This window comes from Strix aluco, chromosome 18 (assembly GCF_031877795.1).
Source record: "Strix aluco isolate bStrAlu1 chromosome 18, bStrAlu1.hap1, whole genome shotgun sequence".
In the NCBI taxonomy this organism is placed as follows: Eukaryota; Metazoa; Chordata; class Aves; order Strigiformes; family Strigidae; genus Strix; species Strix aluco.
This window is the reverse complement of record NC_133948.1, coordinates 3,846,911-3,869,387: the sequence shown is the minus strand read 5'-3', so window position 1 is coordinate 3,869,387 and position 22,477 is coordinate 3,846,911. Positions and strand designations below refer to the sequence as shown.

General features: G+C 43.0%; 1 protein-coding gene across 12 annotated transcripts in view; it reads left to right on the top strand.

Annotated features, from left to right (window-relative positions):
* The window catches only part of PITPNM2 (phosphatidylinositol transfer protein membrane associated 2), a 142,127-nt gene that overhangs the window by 41,475 nt on the left and 78,175 nt on the right, over positions 1–22,477 (top strand). The window contains exon 1 of one of the 12 annotated variants that reach the window (XM_074844148.1): positions 1,776–1,842. The exons of 9 other annotated variants lie outside the window; for them this stretch is intronic. The gene's annotated coding sequence lies outside the window, so the exon portion shown is untranslated. Of the gene's footprint in view, positions 1–1,775; positions 1,843–16,651; positions 16,745–18,459; positions 18,512–22,477 lie in introns of those variants that run through there. 2 more of the 12 variants (XM_074844150.1, XM_074844149.1) reach the window with 2 other exon arrangements.

Genomic DNA, 22,477 nt, shown 5'->3' with positions numbered 1-22,477 from the left:
TTGGTAAGAATCTTACCTTTACAAGTGCAACCTTCCAACAACAACAACAACAAAAACCAAACACGAAAAACCCCCCAAAGAAACCCCCCAAACCATAAAAAAAACCCAGTGAGGCTTTGAAGAAATGTCAGTGTCATTTAAATATGTAACACATGCTCAGGCTTTCTCTCTGTACCTGGTATCTAATTTCCCTTCTCTCAATAGCTCTGACTAATGCTGGGATCTTTCTCTGTTTGAGCTCTGCTATTTATGAATAGAACAAGTCTTATCTGGAGGCTTGTGAATGCTTACAAGTGCGAGGCGCGCTCAGATGAACAATGTGCACAAATAGGAAATAGTCGAAGGACAGAGTCCTCGGAATAACAATTGAGCAGCGATGTCCCTGTTGAATATGTGATGAAGCAAACAGCTTTCCTGCTCGTCAGCTCTTTGGTTGCTGGCCCAAGTGAGGGTAAGAGTGTATTTCTGTTACAGGACTTGGCACATGGAATTAAGTTCAGCTAGGCACTTGGAGGTGATCTCCTCCTGAATCATCCTGATGATCTTACCAGGCTGAAGAGGTGCTTTCAGTAGGGTAATCTTTTGAAATGATGCTGAAGGCACCTGCAATAGAAATGATTATTTATTTTCCTTAATAATCAGTGTTGCTGACTGAGTTATTCTTCTGCTGCCCTGCTTTCCTCTGTACAACAGGCTGATTTTTCAGGAGTAATCCTTAGTGCACTCACTTGCAAAATGCTCGTAGGACTGGCTCAGTCTTTGACACGATTATCTCTAATGCTCTTCCTCCTCTTGCTGCAGCCCTCCTGCGTGTGTTCGCTAAACCAGACGTTCACATCACACTTCGTGCTCCCGTATCCCTGAGCTGTAAGGGAGAAAACAAGAATGCTTGTTAACCTATGTAGTGCTCCTCTGAAAAGGGAGTGCTGCCTCGCCATCCTCACCAGAAGGAAACAACAAAGCTGCTCCTACGTGGTTGCACGACAAAGGCTTCTTTAAGTGCTTTCCAGTCCTTCAGTGGAAAACTCCTGGGAGCACAATGTTGCTCCTTATTTAATTACTGTTACCATGTAGTGTGTTTAGGGCAGCATTTTAAGTGTAACTGGCATAAGGGATTTGGTAAACTCATTACTTGTTCTGCTTGTAACAATTCCTGGGTCTCCCTGGCCCTACCTAGGGAAAACAATCCACTTATCTTGAAAGAAGGGCTAGAGAGAGCCTGCTGAGGCCAGGGCAATTCAAAATACGTGGTGGTAATGTTGATGCTCTCATTTTCTGCTGGGTGTCTGGAACTTCTGTTAGCATCAAAGATTTGATACACTGGTTTCAGTGCAGAATAAGCATAAAAGTGCCCTTAGCTGCGTTTCCAGGAGGCAGCTAACACATACGTTATCTCTGTAACATTTCAGTGATGATAAGGCATCTGTAGCTCTTTCCGTGACACAGTTTAGTAAATCCAGCAGCAGCCCTTTGCCTTTATGAGCTTGCCTGGCTGACTCGCAGAGAATCTGTGGAGCTGCTTTTTGACTTTGTTGCAGAATGTGGTGTGTAATGAGCACTGTAAAACCTGCTCGTTTGTATATTAAGCGTGAGCTCTTTCATTTCAGTCTTGTTGGACTCTGCTCAGTTTCAGTCTTCCTTGGTCATCCCTGTGCATCAAGGACGTAGACCAAAACATGTCACTCTTTTGATTCTCTCCTTTCGCATCCCTTGTGCATTGTATAGGTAAATTCTACCTTCTCCCTGGGAGAAGTGTGCTCCTGATGTGCACGGGGCCACAGTGCTGCCAAGGAAATTCAAGCCTGACTGGGAACAACAGTGGCTCAATTTGGACTCGGTCAGGTGAGGGCTGTTCTCATGCATGTGGTGATCACACTGCAGTTAAGATACATATTTCTATGTAGTATTTCTGGTACTGTCATGAACCAGTACAGCTTCCTTATTTAATGTTGACCTTTTCCCTGCCCAATGAGACATCCATCTGCAGCACCCCCTGGAAAGGTTCAGGAGAACAGTATCCTGACACCTGTTGTCAAAAACGGTCCCTTTTCCCCTTACTGTAAACTGTCTCTTGTGGTGTTTTCCAAATGGCAACCCTAAAGTATGTAAAGATGCATGTGTTTTCTGTGAACACAGCTGCTGCTCTTGACCCATCTGCCAGAAATTCTGCTCTTCAGACACAGCTTGCTTCCTCCCGATGTCTGTCTCCCTGTTCCATTGGAAACAAACATTTTAACACAGCTTTGCTTAATGCAAAAGAACAACTAACACTCCTTTTAAAGGCACATTTCAGAGCATGAATGAATCCAAAGATGGTCCGAATCTATTGTCAAATGGGTGTTTTAGATTGGACAACTGTGTAAAGTATTTGTCACTGTGGAAAATCTCTTCTTCCACTGCATAACAATTCCTTAAGCAAGCGTGTCTGGGCAATGCCAAACCTCATTAGTGGAGGGTGAAGCTTCTCAGAGTCTCTGTCTTTTTCCTGTTCAAAAGAAAACTGAGTCCATGCTTCATCTTTAATTGAGTATTGCTCTGGTACAAGGGCTTTCTCAGCAGCACAATCAAAAAAGTGCTTTCTCAGCAGCATAACCAAAAAAACCTCACAGCCCCAATCACAAAACACAAACTCTAAGAGGAAGCTGCTTTTAAAACACCTGCCTCTCACCTCTGCTAAAAGGGACGTGTAACTGGATTACGGAGGGCCTGGATCATGCAGTCAGGAGTCTTTCCACATCATGGTCATCTTGCTGCCAAGGGCGTGCTCACGAGATGTCCTCTAATTCGGTTAGAAGTGCTCTTCCAGGAACCGTATCATTATAGAGTTTGAAATTCTGGAAACAGAGTGGATGCAGTAATACAGGATAGCTAGCACTCTCTTTCTGTCTTTGTGCTAAAAATGTCTCTGGAATGAGCTGTGTCCTGGTCTGGCTGCTGCTCCTGCCAACTGGGGACAGCGGCCTCGGAAGGGCCTCTGCCCTCCTGGTGCCCCAGCTCCCAGCAAGAGGCAGTGGGAAGGGCTCTGCAGAACCAGACGAAGCCTTCCTCTCGCTCACTGTGCCTCTCTTCAGGACTTGCTTCACCTTGCTGATGGAGCAATTGCATCTTCTTCAGCGGGCCATCAGTAGGTACCTTGTGATCTTTTCATCCTAGAGGTTAGTTTTTTGACATACATGGGTCCTGCTGGACAGACAAAGCGGCTTTGGTCCATAGGCAGTGTTGCCTGTGCCTGCATCTTAATGAAGAGATTATCTGATTGTGGTTGGGCTTTCTGCCTTATGGGGCTGTGCTTTGATGGGAAATAGGGACTGACACAGGAGGAAAATTAGCTGCAGCCTTTGGGCTCTCAGTTATCGCCTCTTAACTGTACTGTTGGGGTTTTTTTGTTTGGTTTTTTTTGCACAAGCTGTGGTCTGGACAGTCTGCTTAGCTACCTCTGCCATTTGGTGAGTGTGTGCTCTTTTAAAGAGGAGCATGTTTGAAACTGGAGAAACAGCTTCCTAAATTCCTCCTGTATAGCAGTTCTTCCTGCAAAGGAGCATCATTGCAGGACAGGTAGTGACTCCAGGGGAGCAGCCTTCGATCCCTTGAAAGAGAGCTTCCTCACTGTGTGCTTTCTGCACTATGATGGTGTATCTGATGCTGCTGGGTCCAGAAGATATCTGGGCTTTTTTATTGTAATCATGTTTGTGCATTCAGACCAATTTTGATGGTTATGAAGGTTCAAAAAAATCCCAGAGATCTTAATAAGCTAATTTGGTAACTGTTTGTGGCTTTTGTTGTTCCTCTTTGTTGTGAGGACAGAAGTGGTTCATGCTGATGAGTGCTGAATGAAAATTATATTATTAGTAATTACTGGTAATTTCTTGTCTGGAAGCTTCAGGTTTGTGGGAGCACTTAAATCCATTTGCTTCTGTATTCCCTCTGGCTTTGCTGTAATGTCTCTCGGCACTGTGTACCTCAAGGCACTTCAGCAGTTCCCTTTTCTCCATGGCAACTTCTTCCAGCGGTTCCTGTATCTCAGAGAGGCAATTCTCTTTCTGCCTTAACATGTATTTTCTGTCCGGTCAGTGTGCATCACCGTACTGTACAGGCTTCCCCGAAGCAAAGGGAGCAGTGCCAGTCCCGGGTCATTAAGGATGTTAGTGCACGGCAATGTCTCGGGGATGAGGGGGAAGGCAGAGGACCAGCGTGTGCTTCATGTTTTCTCCTCCCCCGAAGATAAATTGTAATTTTCTTTTTATTTTAAATGTGGTGTGGTAATGCAGTGGGTTTTGTCAGCTGGCAAAAGCTAAGGATTAGTCACAGAGGCTTGTTTTGTTTTCTTCTAGAGAAGCTGGCAGAAAGGTAAAAAGAAAAAAGCGTACCATTAAACAAAAATCCCGAGAAAAAAACAACCGTAAATCCCCAACTTTTCAAAGAGAATTACAGTATGGCAGTATTTGCTCTTCATGGGAATATCACCTGGATACAGTGTCTCAAATCCCTCTTCTCTATTTAAATTAGGGATATTGCTGATTTTTGAGTTGTGTGTGGAAATGCAATGCAATGGAGGTAATCTTACCGGGCATAGATAAGGAGATGGAAATAAATGGAAGTACTGCTTGCTTGTTCAGTTTGAGAGTTATTTTTTTCCACTGTACCAAATACTGAGGTTTTTTTCCTTCAAAGATTATCATTAGAATAGAAACATTTTAATTATCATCTCAGACTGAGATCAATAGAGGTGGACTCCTTAAAAACATGTATCTTCTGTTTTGATTTGATTCCTGGCATTCTAGTTACTTCTGCTTCTATCCATGTCTTTGTATCTCCTTTCCTTTCACCTTCCTGAGTCTGATTGGAAGTAGCTCAGACCAGAAAAGCTGAATGAAGGAAATATTTGCCATAGGTGAGATAAGTAGTGTTTGTAGAGGAGGACGGCCGGTGGCCGGTGCCTTGCACAGGACCCGCAGCCTCGGTGTTCGCTTGCTGCCCCGCGCGGTGTTGTCCTCGCTTGGGAATGCAGCCTGAAGGTGGGCGGCCGCAGGGTTGTGTTTTCAGCCAGCTCTGGCAAAGGCTGGTGGTTTGAAATTTGCCTGGGAATAAATAGTAAGTACGCCCTGGGATATACTTGGTGAGGCAGTTCCTGCAGATGTTCCAAGCTTTTTGTGAAATGAGCAAGCAGAAAAAGCAGTGGGGCTTGCTCCTCTTTTATTTTTGTAGTGTTGTGGTGGTTTTTTTTAAGCTGTAGTAAGTTTGTCTAAATTTTTGACCTGTTTGCTTTTGTTTAATGTGGAATCCTAATGACCAGATAGTCTTAATAAATGTTGGATTCCATACTGGTTGGAGATGAAGTGATGGGGGCTCTGGGGTGTAAGCCTATTGCTCCTTAGTCCAGGTAATAAGGTGGTAGCAACTTCAATTCTATGTGTCAGCATCTTTAATAACTTTTTGTTCAGGAAGGTAAGTAAAGCTGAAGAGCAAACAGCTTGTTCCCTAAGCAGTGGGCTCATGGTCCAGGTTGAGTTTATATTTGTAGCTTTGTTTTGAATTTTGTTTTTATTGGCTAAAGCAATGCTTACGCTCTTCTCGTGCTCTGTGAACTCAGCTGCTGTGCCCTTCAGTGCCTCTCTACTTGGAGAGGGAGGAATGCATGTTATTTTGTGCGGTGGAAGTGCCTGTCTGTTTTCAGAGGCTCAAACTCTGTGAGATACGTAAAACCTTTAAATACCAAAGTATTGTCAGAGTGACGCTAAACTTTCTTCTTGTCCAGATAAGTAATGGGAAGTTTGCTCAGACTTATAAAATAATAATTTCTTACTTGTTACTTCATGTAAACGCTGATGGTTTGTGTTTGTTTTTTGTTTTTTGTTTTTTTTTAAATGAATTGATTCTCCCCTGCCCCCCCGCCCCGCTTTTGCAAGAGATATTTAACAGCACATGGAAAATGTGACTGACCCTTAAAGGTCAGATTCTAGTCTACCATTCTGCTTTTATTATCCTGCTTGTCAGAGAACACAACATATTTGCTCTCGCTCTTGTCCAGATTTGCTTTTTTGTGTATATCTATTTTTTTTCCATGTGTGAATTTTAAATAGGATTTCTATAAAACATGGTGGCAGTAAAGCTGTTCCCAGAATGTAATTTACTGCATTTTGTAGCTTCTGCTCATCCTTTTTTTGGTTTCTTGCTAACGATGATTGGAGTATGGCATTTTTATGCAGCTGAAAGGAAAGGTTATGCTGTTACGCAGATTTTTTTTTTTTTTTTTAAGGACTCTCTTACAATAATAAACATATACAGGCAGCAGTTACCAGAACTCATTATTAAGTAGCTGTAAAACCTCTGAGATAAACCATTTAATGTATTGACATGTTACTGTCTTTAGCTCTGCTTTTGATTAAGTGGTAGGTAGAGTATATATTTAGAAACTAATTCCAGAAAGAATCTATCTGTCAGACTAAAGTATTTTTCAAGACCCAAAAAGCAATCATGGTTTTTTTTTTTCCTAAGCAGAAAGTCATCTGCTGTGTATGAAAGATGCTAGTGGTAAAGCTTTGGCTTACCAAAGGGAAAAACAGGGGCAATCAGCTCATAATATCACAACCATAATAGGAGAGCAAGATGCACACATTGCATTCTTGCTCGTGAAGCTCCCCATTTGACGACTGGCGTGATTCGTAGACTTGTATAAGCTGAGCAGAGGGAACAGCAAAGATTCAGTGGCGTGAGCTGCTCAGTGTAACTTGCACATGATTTGAGTGCCTGGAGCAAGCGATGTTAATTTGAGGTGGGCTGTTTAGGCAGAACAGCTTCTCCGTAAGCACTGCAGGCAGCTTCGTGTTGTGCCACGGTAAGCAAGTTTGCTTTTTATTGCGTGAAGATGGTGTTTGTCGTGGGAATCTCTGTACAGTCCCGATGACAGTCACACTAAAATTTGTTGCTCTTTAAGCTAATGAGCCTGAACCAAACATCTCTGACCTTTTGAAAAGTGTTTATGTCCAGATTTGCTTCCAAACCTCCTGGAGCTTGGCTTGGCTTTTATTTCTCTGGCTTTTGTAGGAAGGTACTGTAGTGTGTAGTCAATTGAGTTTAGCACCAGGCAAGCTGTGGATGTTATTCCTCTATCTGGAAGGGGGTTGGAGATGCATCAGGCATCTCACTGAATGATTCAGTTTGTAACAAACAACCTCCTTCCGTGCATGTTTGCGTCTCTCCCAGTAGAACCGGCTTGCTTCTGCCAAGCACTGGAATATGACTAGTTTTCCAGAACAAGAGCAGAGCATCTCAAATTATTTAAAACCCATCGCTTAAGTTCTTGATTGTTTTCTTTCTTTTTCTCTTTCCTTTTCTTTGATGTCACACAAAAGTACTTCTCTGGAGTAGGCGAGTATGTAATGGAACATTTAAACTCTTTATTTGCTGGGAGTGGCTTATTAGCTTACAGCTGAATATGTGTGCTGTTGGGAGTAACGTGGTGGTTTGTTGGGTGTTCTTTCTCTGTGGGGAGGTTTGTTTGACCAAAAGAATCAATTCCTTCTCTCACACATTCCAGTATTTATTTGCTTAATTGATCCTGCTAATGAGGAAAATATATGTTCTGGAATGCTTTACCCAATCTAAGAAAAAGTTAAGGAAGTTTCTTTGTGTTTAGTGACATTAACAACAAGAACACCCCTGTAAGTAACAGGGAAGAAAGTTGCTTATAATGCCCAACAAGTTTGTCCTCCGAAATATCGCTGTTGGGAAAGCATGGTTATTCCCATCAGGCAGCCTGAGGGACTGAAAAAAGTTTCGTTGGCGTCAGCTTGGTGTTAACTGTGTTACCTCTGAATGCCTGAGCTGCTGGAGAACTGGGGAGGATCTTGCACATGTATATTTTTCCCACCAGAATTACTTATTTCACCATGGGTGTTTTATCTTGTCAGCTTTTTGAGGCTTTTCTCTTTCCCACTGTGGTTTCTATGGAAATGTCATGGGTTTGGGTGGTGTGTAGTAACCCTCATGACTGCAGCACAGTCACTCTCTGTATTGTTTAGCTTGTGCTAATTTTGTGCCTGAATTGTGCTGCAGGAGGGGGGCAGAGGGTGTGTGACATAACTAGGGGTGCCAGTTACAGAAATGGCAATCCAGGAGATGCCTCCTCTGTCCCCTGGAGTTGAGAAGATGAAGCCAACAAGCTGCAGAAGCTGACATTGCCAGGCAGGCTTGAGGCTGGACCTTATGGTCACCAGTCCCCCGGTGTGTGATGCATGTTAGGAGCGATCCCAGGGATGGGACTGTTGTTTTGGGGAGTGGAAGAGGAGAGGCGCTTCTGTGGCTGACCCCGAGAATGACGCTTCTGTCGAGTGAAAGGTTTGTCTCTACCACCTTTTTCTGAAGAATTGGTATATGCTAAAACATCTAAGGGAACTGGGAGTGTTCCTAGCTCTGTGCACAAAGCTACATGCATTTTAAAATAAAAACTGCTGACATTTCTTTTAACTGTCCTTGGTGTGAATCAAAGCACTGTTTTCCAGTATTTCTCAACGCTGAGGACACCAGGCTGGGCAGCGGAGATATTTCAGCTCTGCATACAGGATTAGTGGTGTCTTAAGGGAAAAAACGAGGCACCTTGTGCTCCAGCAAACTAGCAACTTGCCATTGACAAAAAAAAGCATGTGATATTGTCTAGTTAATGGTTTTGTGTTGAACAAGGCTTCTAATCTGGAAATGCTGTCAATCACCTTCACAGTTGAAGAGCTTTAAGTGGGTTGTGTTTGCTGTTACCATAACTTTGTGCGTGCTCATCTGCCATGCCAGCTTAGAGAGCTTCTTCCAAAGCACTGTTCAGTACAGATGGCAGATCCTGTAGGTGTCTTTGGGTGTAAGAACCGAATTCTAAAGGTATAAATGCATTTAGTTAACTAATCCCCTTCCACTTTGAGTAGGACTTTAAGTCACAATTTAAGCATAGGTCCTAGGGCACCTCAAACCATAAACAAGCAGCTGAGGTGGGATTTCAGAGATGGCTGCCTTTTGGTGCAAATACCATGCTTTGCAGTTCACTCTGTTCTTTTGGGTGGGGCCTTTAAAACCTCCATATGCTCCTTAGCTTTCTTCTTGGATGTTCCCATTGCCCTTGGTCTGGCAGCATTTCTGAAGTAAGAGGTGCTGGGCCACTTGGGGTGAAAGGTGCTAGAGGAGCACAGAAAACCATTTACTTTGTCCTTGTAATCTCCTCTTGTGCTGCACCCAGTGCATATTGGCTTGGGTGAAGAGAGTGGAAGAACTTCTCCCAGGAGGCTTTCTGTAGCCATTCACAAGAATGCTCTTTGAGAACATCACCAGAGGTGTGGATAAAACTAGAGGTATTAATGCATGCTTTTACCACATCATCTTAGCAAACCATTTTCTCCAATACATGGGACAAGCTAACCCAGAGCTTCCAGAGAGACTAAAGGAATTTGTCCCTGAATCCCAGAGGAGCTCAGTGCTGGGAAGCGTTTGGGAGGCTGATACTGTTGTTTTGAAAATCTTGGAGGTGATTGCCAGGGAGACAATATGAGAAAATTACTTCCTTCTCCTTCAGATATGGTCAATTTATAACTGTTTGGCTAATCTGATTATCTTATCTTGCCTTGGATGATAGATGGGATAGATAGCTGTGCTCTGTTTATTTGGGTTCTTTTGTGCTAAAGGAGCATGACCTTATTTTGAAAGTGTAAAAACTTTTACAGGAAAAAATACTGTAGCTTTCTCTACTTTCCCCTGTGACAGGCTTTGAAAATTTGGTCATTATTCTGTAACACAATGTAGTTACAATCCTGTCTGTCAGCATGAAACTGGAAAGTATTTTCAGCTCAAAATAAACTCCACAAGGAGAATAGTTTCCATGTTATCCCCTATTCAGAGGAAAGCTACTGGTCTTTAGTCCAAAATAAGGATTCCAGCCAACTTTGGTGCTTTTAAGAAGCAGTAGTGGTTGTCCTAAATTTGACCACTAGCTTAACAAGTCCGCTTTTCTGCATTGCTCTTTGCATTGACCAAGTCAATGGAGGAAGTTTCACATTGGCTTCTCAGTGTTGCTGGTGCTTTCAGTTGCTTTGAGAGTGGTTTCAGTTGTATAAAACCTAAGATGGAAAACTTTCCAAGGTGTTTGTATTGAGCCATCAGTTGGCAAGTAATTTTCAAAGCTTTCCAGTGTCCTTTTTTCCTCTTTAGCTCTGCTGGGGAAAAAATGCATTAACTTGTGCTTGAGAAGGCAATGATTTACTTGATTTTGATACAGTTAGACCTATTTATTTTGTAAGTGGGAGATGATTCTAATGTATTTAGCAGTAAATCATCCTTGAAGCCAGCCCTCTGAACAGTGCTTGCTCCTGTTCTTTCTCCTGTTGGGGCTATTGGGATCTTGTTGCTGAATTTGTAGAAGAGAGTTGCCAGTCTCCCTAGATTTTTCTCTTCTAATTTCAGTGATCAACAGGGATCGACTGCATCACTCATTTCTGATCCATTTTTAGAAGTAGCAATTCTGGTTAGTTTGGAACTTGGAAGTTTTCTCTCCCATTAGCTAATTATGACTATTATGCTCTATTGTCATTCAGGGTATTTTTGAAAATTAAGGGTACATAACAATGAAACTCATCAACGAGGCTCCCTGAGCCTATTGTGAGTCACCCTTGCTGATTTTAGTGACAAAAATAAGTTTTCTTTTACAACTGTTGGCTCCTGCAAGCCCCGCAGTTACTCATTGCAGGAGCAGGAACTGGTTTGTGTTCTGGCTCATGGCTTGGGAAGAGTCACTGTCACCAGCACGTGGCCAGGGAGGCATCTCACCCACATGTGGCTCCTGTCCAGCCGGTCAGCCAGCTTCTAGCCTCCCCACCTCTAGCCTAGGGCTAACTTGTTAAGCTTTTTACTAGCTTTTGAATGGTTTTGTTCTTTATCAATTTTATTAAAGCTGCTGAAGCTGAATAGTGCTGTTCTGAGGAAGGAGGGGTAGCTGCTGCTTGGCAAGAGCTTGTATTTTAGCAAAAGCACAGAGAGGATAAGATCCTGGATTTACATAATTGTTTATGCCATTTTTAATTTTTTTTGTGGTTTCTGTCCTCTGGTCTTTTGTCTGTATAATTGCACTAAAAGGTAGTGGTGAATGAGTGGAAGACTTCCAGCAGAACAGACAGGCCATGGTATGCAGCACTCATCTTCAGGGAAAAAGCAACTAGGAGACTGGTTAATGAGGTTACTTTGTTAACCTCACACCTTCCCAAGAAGCACAATTTCAGATTACCTTTTTCTGCTTCTCCCTGCTTTGTTTTTGCAAGGAATTGCCTCCAACAGAAGTCAAGAGACATTGGCCAGCTTCTCTGATGTGAGCTGCCACCTCAGAGGACCTGTGAGTCTGGGTGAGCTGACGGGCTGCCCTCAGATCCAAAGGTCTTCAGTTCCTAAATAACGGTGCTCTGATTTGCTTTCCTTCTAGCTTCCTTGCTGTTCCTCAGGTAGCATTCCTATTCTTGGTAGGAAATAGAGCTTTTTTATCGCATGTTATACTGAGACATAAGCCTGCCTCTAGCAGGTTGGGGTTTGGAGAGGCTTTCCTGTATGGGCAGGTGCGATATAACTAACGGCTGGTGAGAGTTATGGGCATCCTTTGAAGCACTCAGACACCACACCAGATGAGATGGACCGTGGAGCTGATGCACAATGGCAGTTTGACTTTTTCCCTAATCTCTCTCCAGGATTTCTTCATTCCATCATGGCTTGGTGCCCTGCTTGCACCTGGGAGTGTTATGAATGTGTCTGTTGGGGGCAATTGACTTCCAGAATTTGGAACATCATAGTACTGTGCTGAAGAGAGGTGGAGAGGGATAAATATATTAGTAAATCACACAGACGAAGCCATAAGGCATCAGTCTGGAATGAGCTTGGTTTGTATCTTAATTGCATGACAAAACTAAACACATAAATTGTGCATCTGAGCAACTGACAATCTTTTAGAAGTAGTGTATGTAATAAAATAATTTTTAAAAAAAATTGTTAACAGGGTGTCACTAAAAGTATAGATTGTTAGTGTTGCCATTGCTTATGCTTTGCTTTTCTTTCTTGTAATTATCATGACTGGTATTTTTAGGGTAGCTTTGCAGCTTGTCTATTTTCTGCCAAATTGGCTAAAAATGTTGGTCTCACGTGACATGATAAATATTCTCTTGGAAACCGATGCTGTATATATCCTGAACTTCTCCTTCTGCTGATGTCTGGATTTATTCCTTAAAATTGCAACAGCAGGAGCTGGAGGAAAGGTGTCCCTTCTTATTAAAGCCTGTGCATATGGCTGTTACAGTCGTAAGAGTAGCTTGAATAGTCTTTGCAGATAAAGCTGATAGACTGGAATGTTTTTGTTTGCTTTAGCTTTTGGGTGGTATTAGCCTTAGTTGTAACCTCTTTCAGTTTCTGTTATGTTTTATATGGACTTCCTAGAGCTCTGATCCTGCAGTGAAATCCATGCAGATAGAGTCCTTCTGCACTGAGGTCTGAGGTCGCGGTAATGAGGCCAGACACCGAGCACGGGGCTGCTGCCATACTGCTCTCATGTGACACCTCTCTGCTCGGTGGTGCTCGATCCTTCCTCCTGGAGTCAGAGGGCTTTTCTGGTTTTATTTATTTACTTATTTTAGGGTTGCCTTCACAGGAGCTTTTCTCTGCTAATGTGTCTCCTGCCTGTGTTCATAAGACATCTAGGTATACGTTTCTTCAGAGGTGTTGAGGACTGCATGTTGTTGGTGCCCTACCCCAGGACTTGTCCCTGCTGTCCTGCCTGAGCTCCGACCTGCAGGAGCTATCTCATGGTCAGCCAGCCCTGCTCCGAGGTCTGTGGAGCCTCAGCACGGGTTGAATGTATTCACCCAGAACAATGCATTTCCTTGTGCGTTACATACATGAAGACCATGCTTAATGTGAAAACTCAACGGGGTAGTGGGAATCTGCTGGTGAAAGTGGAAATTGCTGTATGTCCTCTTTTCAGTGACAGCCTCCAGTTCCAGGCAGGCTGTGAGGTGCTCCTGGGTAATCCCTGGGTGGAAAAGCATCATTTGTGTGCTCTTTCAGACAAGGTACAGCTCATGGACAAGCCTTTGCCTTGTGTGTTTGGGCAGCATTGTGTAGGCAGACCTGGGGGTTTTCTGCCTGGCTCTTGTGTATGTGCTATTGCAGCTGATGTTGCTGGGAATGCTACATCAAAATACCATCTAGGACTTGTGAAAGACTAATGTACTATTTGTGTTATTGATTTCTGCTGTCATTCTGGATTTCAGCTTACTGATACAAGCAAAATAAAAGCAAACCTGTAGAAAAGCAGAAACTTTTAGGCTAATGAAGCTGTATTGTGTCTGACAAATGGGTAGCTAATCTCCTGGAAAAGGGGGAGGGTTGACTTTTTAATGAGAAATTATTAGATGTTGAATAGCTGTTAAATTGCTGTATTAATAAAATGGACAATCCTCTCTAGCTTGTCTTAAAGTATTTTATTAATTGAGAACCCCCTTTAATCCATTCTTCTAAAAATTAATTAACACTTTGAAAAACACTTCTTTGACTGTAGCAGCCTGATTCAGATTAAATTGGGGTTATGTCATGACTGCTTCCTTCATGTACTTTAGCTGCAATTCATGGACTCTGTTGATAATACTAACTTCATATATAAGACTTTAAGGCTTCTAAGAACAAGTCTAATGGGCTGACTTCTTTGTTGTAGCATTTTGAATTGGCAGCAAATAGAAAAATAGAAATGAGATGAGAAAACAGGGTCTGATGCCTGGAGTGAGATCTTGGATATTTATTTTCAGTTCAGCTACTGAGTTCCGATTTGACTGTGAGCCAGCATTTGCAGTGAAGTTTGGACCAAACTATCCAAACTTAGCTGTCCCTCAGACAGTTACATTACCTGTAGAATGCAGGTAACTTTTATTGCTCAGAGTAATTATCCTTTTCTTTATGCCATGTTGTGACCAAAATTGAAATGTTCATGCTCTTTGGCTCCTCTACCTGCAAGGCACTGTTACAGTTTCTGGATATGCCAAAACCTCCAGCTTTTGGTGGTTTTGACTTTCCACTTGCTAGTTCCAGAGGCTTTTAGATGCTGTCACGCTTGCAGCAGATGTGGAGGGTGAGCAGTATCTCCTCTCATGGGCAGGTAGGTCTGGTGCTGTCTGTTAGGGGCCAGCATACATGTGTGCTCTTGATGTTCCCGTCTAAGAAAGTCCAGATCCTGAATCAGGTCACTGTTTACAAAGCAGATTTATGTCAGATATAAATACAGCTGTAATGCCCTTTAATGAAGGGCATGTGTGGCTCTTGCAAAGGCTGTGCAGCACTCCTGCTCTCTGATAGCTGGCAGACAAAGCTGGAACAGCAAAGATGGAGAAATTCTCAAGGTGTAAAACAATGGGCCAGACCAGAGTGAAAACTGTAAAGCCAGGACAGGAAACTGCACCACTCGGTCAGAGCCGTCCCTGAGATCTGAACTGATAGGATTTGACACTTTCTGTTCTGTGCTTTGCTTCCTCAGCTGTTGTCAGGCTGGAACAAGGCTTATGTCCTATGGCGCATCTAATGAAAAGGAAAATTTTGCGCCATAACCCTTTGTGGACTTGCTTTTCTAACACTTATAAAGGACACTTCAAAAAAGGACACTCCGGATACAATATGGACATTTGGGAAAGAGGAACAGAGGAGAAGAGTTTATTTGAATGGGCCTTGGAGGTCAGGAAACAGATTTTGTTCCTTTTGTTTTGCTTCTCATGAAATTGTTTTCTTTTGTCCCGTATGTGCAGAATGACACCTTGTTGTAGGACATCCTGATTACTTGTGAAGTTTAATTTGTAGTTGGAGAAGTCAGTTGAAATCCCATTTAATTTGAGGAATAAAACCACATCGAATTCTACCCAAGTCCTCAAGGAACATGAGAAATCTGCCCTTGGGAAAACTCTCTGCTTGCCCTGTTGGGCTGAAACCACAATATGTGGTCTATAGCTGTTGAATGCTTTGTTACATCCAGAAATTCTCCATAGGAAAGAGAGTTGTTTCCTGGAGAGGAGTCTGAGTGAAGCCAGATCTTGGAGTTCTGAAACCAGTGGCAGGGGGGAGAGGCTATGGGAGGGGTTCAACAACAAAATAAAAGGCCAAAGAAATTGCTTCAGAGTTTTGTCTTGTGGATTTGACAGCTGAAAAGTTAGTTTGTTTTGTGATTCCCAAGATACTAATGCTACTGTTGGGTTCAGAGCACAACTTTATTACATCTGATAACGTTATCCACAGCAAGGATTATTTGCACAGGCTTTTGGGGATACTGCTTTAAGTGAGGGTTTGAGCATCTTTTGATCTTTACTAGTTTCTTTTCTTGTCTTGAAGAAGCAGTCAGGAGCTCTGTAGCCCTTGTAGAAGAGGAAGGGGTGAGTGTTTGGTTGTGGCTGTGCTTATCCCAAGTGTCATGAAGCTACACATGGTGGCAGGCTGCCTGGGTGGCTCTGCTAGTCTGCGTTCAAATTACTGCATCAAGCAAATCTGGATCTACCCAGACTTAAACCAGAAAAGTTCTTGAAGCTTCTAGGTGCTTTCCTGCAGGAGCAGGGCATGCTATGGGAGATGGGATGGGATGTGTGCAGAGAACCTCTGGGTTCTTGGAGTAATTAATTAACTGTGATATAATTTCCAGCAATTATTTTATTTTCTGCAGAAATTACTGGTAGCTTCAAAGGCAGTTGTTAAGAAGAAAAAAACCCAAACCTTTTGCATTTTATTCTTGCAGAATTAGGCTAGTTATCAGGGAAGCTTAGTTTACTTGAGCTACACCACTCCCTCCTCTATTTAAAGAAAAATTATTTTGTCGCAAAAGTTGGACCCAGGAACTCCTGAACCTGCTCTGTCACTAATTCTCTCTTGGATGTTGGACCTCAATTTCCCCGCAAATGAGGGATAATGATAGTTGCCCTAGGTCCTGAGGCCAGGGCAGAGCTTTAATGCATTTATCAAGTGCTTTGAGATGGCTGCAAGAACAGCTGGGCACCAGCCAGGCACTACTGCTGTTGTAGATCTGGAGCAGCCACTCTGCTGTGCATGTGCTTACTCAGGTTGGGTGACTCAGTCAAATAGTGTTGTTTCCTCTTTTCTTGCCAGTAGCTGCATTTGTCTCCTTAGGCACTGCTCCTGTCCTTGGCTTGCGGCGAATTCATCATTTATTATTATTTTTTTTGGAGCTTGCCCTTATGGGACTCGTGGGTTTCCGACGGAGGGTGTCCGGCCTGGCTGGAGGCGCTCATGTTCCTTTCACGATGCCATTTTCTTTCCCCGTTATATGACATCTTGTTTCACAACCAGTCTGCAAAATGATGGCAATGGTAATTGAATTGCGTGTCAAGAAAACCAAACAAATGCAAGACTATACAGCTGGCCCTGAGTTTAATCTAGAGAAGGGTTCATAAGTATTGTGTAGAAACACGCTGTACCTTGTGTTCAGAAAAGCTTGTACAGGAGTTAAATATACAAAGGTGCAGCTGGTTTCCCTCCTGGGAGTGACAGTGTCACTCTCTGCGGTGTAATCAGCCTCCTCTAGTCCAATTCTGTCTCAGCACCTGGGTGTTTTATTATGATTGACTTTACTGCAGGTGTCCTCTGCCTTGAGGTTCGTGAAGGTTTCTCTGCGTTGTGGGAAATACGAAGATGGATGGCTGTGGCAGGAGCTGTTGGGAAGGTGGTTGGTACATTGAGAGAAGGAATTGAAGAGGTGATTAAAAAAAGAAAAAAAAAAAATAGCAAGAAGGTGAAACCAAATGTGTGTGTGTGGTTTTTTGTTTGAGTGTTTTCTTTTTTTAAAATAGTACTTTAAATGCTTTGCAGGTATCTGTTGTGGGTGCTTTTTAAATTTCATTTCTCGTGTTTGTTTGCATTGAAGGTACACACAGAATTTGACTTTTATTTTACCTTTTAATACCATATGGCAGGGCATCCTGTGTTTTGTGTCTTTTGTCTTTCTAGCCTGTATCTAACTGCAAAATATATGTTCAATTTGCCTCCTACATCGTGTCTATATAATAGACTGTCCACTTCTATTTCTTTGCCATGAAAACTTGGTTATTTAGGGGGAAAAAGAAAGGCACCAATAAATAGTGTGTTTTTTTCAAGTTTCTAGCTAAACTAGTACATCAAGATCTTATGGGAGTTTTGGGGGTTACCATGGGCATTCTGATGTCTCAGGCAGATTCCATTTTAACTCCACTCTGTAATCATAAGGTTTTGACTTTCTTAAAGAGAGAATTGTCTCTGCATAGTAGCTGCTTTATCTTTGCTTATGCTCTTGGAAAGCGAGCATGGTCTGATGGATTAATCCATGTGACTTTCTCCTTCCCGAGTTCTGGATTCAGTTTCCAGCTTTGGCTATATTTTAAGTGATCATAGTTCGTTCCTTGGAGGTTTTTTTGGGGGGGGTGTGTGGGAAGGTGTTGGATTCTCCCAGGGAAGGCGGGAGTTGGGGATGTGGAATAACACTTGGCAGTATCCCTGGGGTTTCTCATTGCCTGAACTGGCCATGACATCCTGGTTTGGAAGAAGCATGTGAGATACACCCCCAGCTGCAAAGGGGCTCTTTAACCTGGTGCGGAGAAGTAAAAATTGGAGCTTCGATCCTTCATCTTGCTTCAGGGCTTCTCATCTCACCAAGCACAGGGGTCACAGTAGCTTCCAGGATGATGGTGCTGGTCTGGGGCTTGTCACCCCTGGGGATGACTGGGCAATAGCATAGGAAAACGTTGGCAGCCAGCAATGCTTCAGCAATGAGTCACCACGTTGTTAGAGGGAGAGTTGCCACCAGGAATTGCCTTTGTCATTATACAAACTCTGTGGGAAATGTGCCAGGATGTAGATCCCTCCTGGATGCGTAATGGAAAAATAACTCTTCTAGCATTGGGGCAAGGCTGCTTGGACCAGTCTTGGGTCTGAATAGCTAGATGAAGCAATAGTGTGTAGTTCTTGGGAAAAGCTGCCCTCTTTCAGAGCTTTAAAACCGCTTCAGCCTCAGTTGTCTGGCACATGTGTATTCTCCAGTGGGAAGGCAGAGGCAGATGTTAGCCCCCTCTGGGTAGGGCTTTCTCCTACTTCCAGAAGGCTCCTGATTTAATCCTCACGTGCCTGAACGGTGTCTCCTCTTCCAGCAGCACATGGCAATGTTTCTGTCCTTGGTCAGAACTGCCATGACTCCGTTTGGTCCCTAACACCAGCAACTCAATGGTGTATCTTCTTCCTTGAATACATTTCATCAGGTCCTGGAAAAACCTGCAAAGACCACGAGTTTTGTGGAGGTGAAGCTGTGGCCCTGGTGCAGCAGCTGGATCTGGGGCAAAGTGAAGGGCCTGGTCCCATCAGCAGTGCCAGCCCCACGGTGGCTCCCCATGGAGGAACCTGGAGTTACCTGTCCAGTGGCCCTTGAGCTGGGGACTCTTGAAGTGATTTAAAACAGAAACCTTCCCCTTCTTTAGACTTCTTAACAAGTTGAAGGGTAAGCAACAGAAATTACCCAGTGATTTGTTACCCAGACCAAAGAAGAAACTCCACCGGTCTGGCATGTAGTTCAATTTGGCCTCCTCTGCCTCAGCTCACAATCTGCTTAGCTGAAAACAGCCTGGAAACCTATAAATTATGTAGGTGTTGTTAGAGGCTGGGGGTTCCATGTTGTGGTTAACATTAAGGATGATTTGCAAAAGCAGTAAGATCTGATGGTTTAAAAATGCTACATCACTCTGTATGTGGGATGTGGAATGGTAGAGGGGAAGAAATAACACCAGCCCAAAATGTGCTGAATAATGAACTGAAAATGGTTATTGATTATCTGTGCACTTTCATTATCCTGCTGCAATCTGAGAACAGCTAGCGATTCTTTTTTTCTTTATTAAAAAGACCCCAAAACTTTCAAAGGCACTTATGAAATATTTAGTGTAATTATTTCCAAGATCAAAACTCCAAAGAAATTACGCAGCCACAGAAACCTTGTTAATCTGTTGATGTTATGGATGAAAGACACAAAAGAAACATAAAACATTTACTGCTTTTGTGCAAAATGGCCTCTTCCTTTCAATCTCAATTGCAACATTATTTATCAGCCTTCACGGCTGTGTTTGTCTTGCTTCCCATGCAAGAATTTTAGGTGTCATTACAAGTTTCTGATGGAGTAGGACTTACTTTATCCCTATTTTGCCTTTAGGCAAGGCAAGTCTCAGCCTAATGAAAGCAGTGTGAAGTATTACGGTGCTATAACACTGACTTTGCAGTCATACAGTGTTTCCCTCCATGAAATAGTCTTTTTAAACCAGCTATGAATGTTCATTCCCTTTTCTGCATGATATTTGCATAAGTGAGGTAGTAAAATGTTATTTCCATCTAGGCTGTAACTACTGAAAAAGTGGAGTAGCTGTTGATGTCTCCTTTCAGTAGGGAGTTAGAGGAAGCAGTCCAGAGTCTGTCCAATGTTGACTCAAATCCCAAAGTAGCATTTGTGTGTCTCAGAAACAGGTTTAGTGGATCTGCAAGTATTTGGAGATAAAAATTCAAAATAACCTTGAGAAATAGTCTAAAATGGGCTATAATTTGGAAGAGATGAGTGCAAAGGCCCACGAAAAAGCCGTAAAACGGGGAATGACTGGTGTCGTTGCCATTTGGTGGGAGGTGATATAAGGCTGCAGTGGGTTTTGGACTGAGTGGCTGTGAACTGCCTTATGCTTTTGGCAAATATCATGCAAAAGTATATGAACAAGAGTCATAGGAAGGACATGAAGTTACCCTTCTCGTTCTTTAGGACTGCTGTGGCTCACAGCAGTCTTAGACGTGTGGATCGGTGGGAGAAGGGGTGAAGAAGAAAAACGAGGGCGAGAGGCGTCACATGTGTCTTTGAACATGGAAAAGAGGAATTGTGGAAGAAAATAGTTAATGAACCATTTGCTGCCTCTCCTGAGATTAGCACAAGAAGACAGGGACTTGAACTGCAGTGTGGATAATTGAGGTTAGACAGCAAAAGCCTTTTATGTCTGTGAACAATCTGGAGACTCGGAGATTCCTTTTTTCTGCAGCTTGAAGTGGTTTTCTTCATTCCTAAATTTTTCTTTTAAAAAAAATAAATAGTCCTGTGTCTGAGCAGTTTTTAGTTGTAAGACCATTTATCTTCAAAGCAAGTCTAAGCATGGTAGGTCAGGGCTGGGTTTGTGCTCAGCTGGGTGCCTGAGGACGCTGTGGGTGAGCTGGTCACCAGTGGTTTGCAGAGCTCTTGCACCTCAGCCTTCCTGCTCTCAAAATTTCTCACCCTCAGTTTCTTATTTTCATCCTTAGTGACTGGTAAAATTAAAGAGTGGGAGCTCTCATGACTTCCTGCTTTTGTCATTGTAATAAAAATGAAAAAATGGGGGGTGTTGGGTAGTTTTAATGTCACTTCCAGTGCAGCAACTAATGGAGGGAGAGAGAAGAGGGGTGGTGTGGATGCTGTCTTCAGTTAGATAGGTGAGGTCATCACTGGACTCTGGTTCACCCTTGGTCTTTCTGGGTCTTTCTCCCATGCCTTGCTGCTGCCAGAATTTTTGTTGTTGGCTTTTTACTGCTGAGTACAAGTGAAGCCTTGACCAACCAGTGGGGACTGCACCAAGCACACTTCTGCTTGCTCTCCTCCTGAATTCCATCAGGAAGAGAGATTGTAGCATTCAGAGATGTGAAGTGTAAATGCAATAGCCTCCCAGGGAGGCTACCTTGGAAATTAGATGTGTTTGGTTTGGGTTTTTTGGTTTTGTGTTTGTTGGGGTTTTTTTTTAAACTTGGCCAGCACCCCCATCTGCCTGCCACTGCTGCCCGTGGAGTGTGCAGGCTTCTGCATGGCAGTGGCCTTTAGCTAATGGAAGTGCCACAAATGAAAAGATAAATACTGTCCATTGCTGTATGCCTGTAGCATTGCATAGATTTTTTCTTTCCAGTAGTTTACTCAGCTGCCAGCAATTTTCAGCCAACATGCTGCACTTACCACATTGTCAATGCTGCTTTTATTTTTGTTTCCCTGTGTGTGTATATATAAGTATGTCTATATATATATGTGCTTATATATAAAATATATATTACACATTTATATGTATTTATATGCGCGTGTGTAATGTCTGCCTATTTTCAGTATGTAGTGCTGAGAGACTTGGACTAAGAGCAAACTGTCAAAAGCAGGGTCTGTCCAGTTCCTGTAGCTCAGCTGAGCAGAGGTGCCTGGCTCTGGGGTGAGGCCACAGGACGCTGGGTTTTGTGGCTGCTCTGTTCATGCAGACTACTTGGAAACTTTTAACCTTTAATTTCAGATGTGTTCTTTTTAATATTCAGCTTTATCCCCAGCATCAGCAAAAGGATTAGAGGCTAGTTTGTCTTTCCCTCTGAACTCATCAGCGACTTCAGTGTGCATATTAGTTCTTTTAATGGCTTCTTTATTAGTTCATTATTGCATAACCTCCAGGCATGGCAGGACTTGAAACATTAATTTTCCAGCCAAAGTTCAGCTGACAGACTTCACCTGGTCCCCTTGAAGTCAGCATGTGAATAAAGAGAACTAGCTTGCTTTGCACTGCAGCATCGCTTACAAAGCAGGAGGAAGGGAGTCAAGTTTTCCTCTCCCCAGACATTAAAGGAGTAATAGGAATAGAAACTCTGAAGAAACACTACAATATCCTGGAATATTTAAGGAGGAAAGGGGCGGGGTGTGTGCATGCTTTGGTGTGATGTTACTTTTTTTTTTCTTTTTCTTTTTTTCCCCTTTTCCCTTTTGTTGCTTCAAGCTAGTATTTGGCTGCCCAGTGAACTATAACAAGATTTAATAGCTCCAGTGTTAGCTATATTGCATTTGGACTGATTCCATCCTTCTGTTGTAATAAACGTCTGCTTTACAATAAGCTCTTAAATTTTATAAGTGACGTCAAATTGTATCTAATAATGGAAAAAAGATCAAGTACTGTAAATGCGACTTGTTCGCTCTGTGTCTGTCTTATCAAGCAGTGTTTTATCTTCAGCCTGTTGCAGTGCTATCTGCATTTGAGATATCTTTTGAGTTTGCCCCGAGGTTTACACCTGAGGGAAATTGTTTTCCACGCGTGCTTGCATTTTCCTCTTCCTCTTCCCCCCTGCTTCCTTTTTCCCTGATCGTGTTGTGGGCTGTGGCCAGACCCAGCGGAGGCAGGCACAGGGAGCTCCCCCAGCTCAGCTGCCAACCTTGGCCGTACTCGGCGCTGGCAGGACTGTTTTGTGGTTTTGCAATGTGAGGAAATGCTCATTAGCCGCTGATTCACTGTCAGATGTGATCTAAGCTCAGTCGTGAAACTTGGATGTGTAAGCATCTGCATAAAAAATTTTCTATTTGAAAAAGATGTAACAGATTAGATGTACGATTAAGATGTATGATTACAAAGAACATTACTTACTGACATAGTAGCCTTTAAGCAGTGAGCGTGTGAACTGT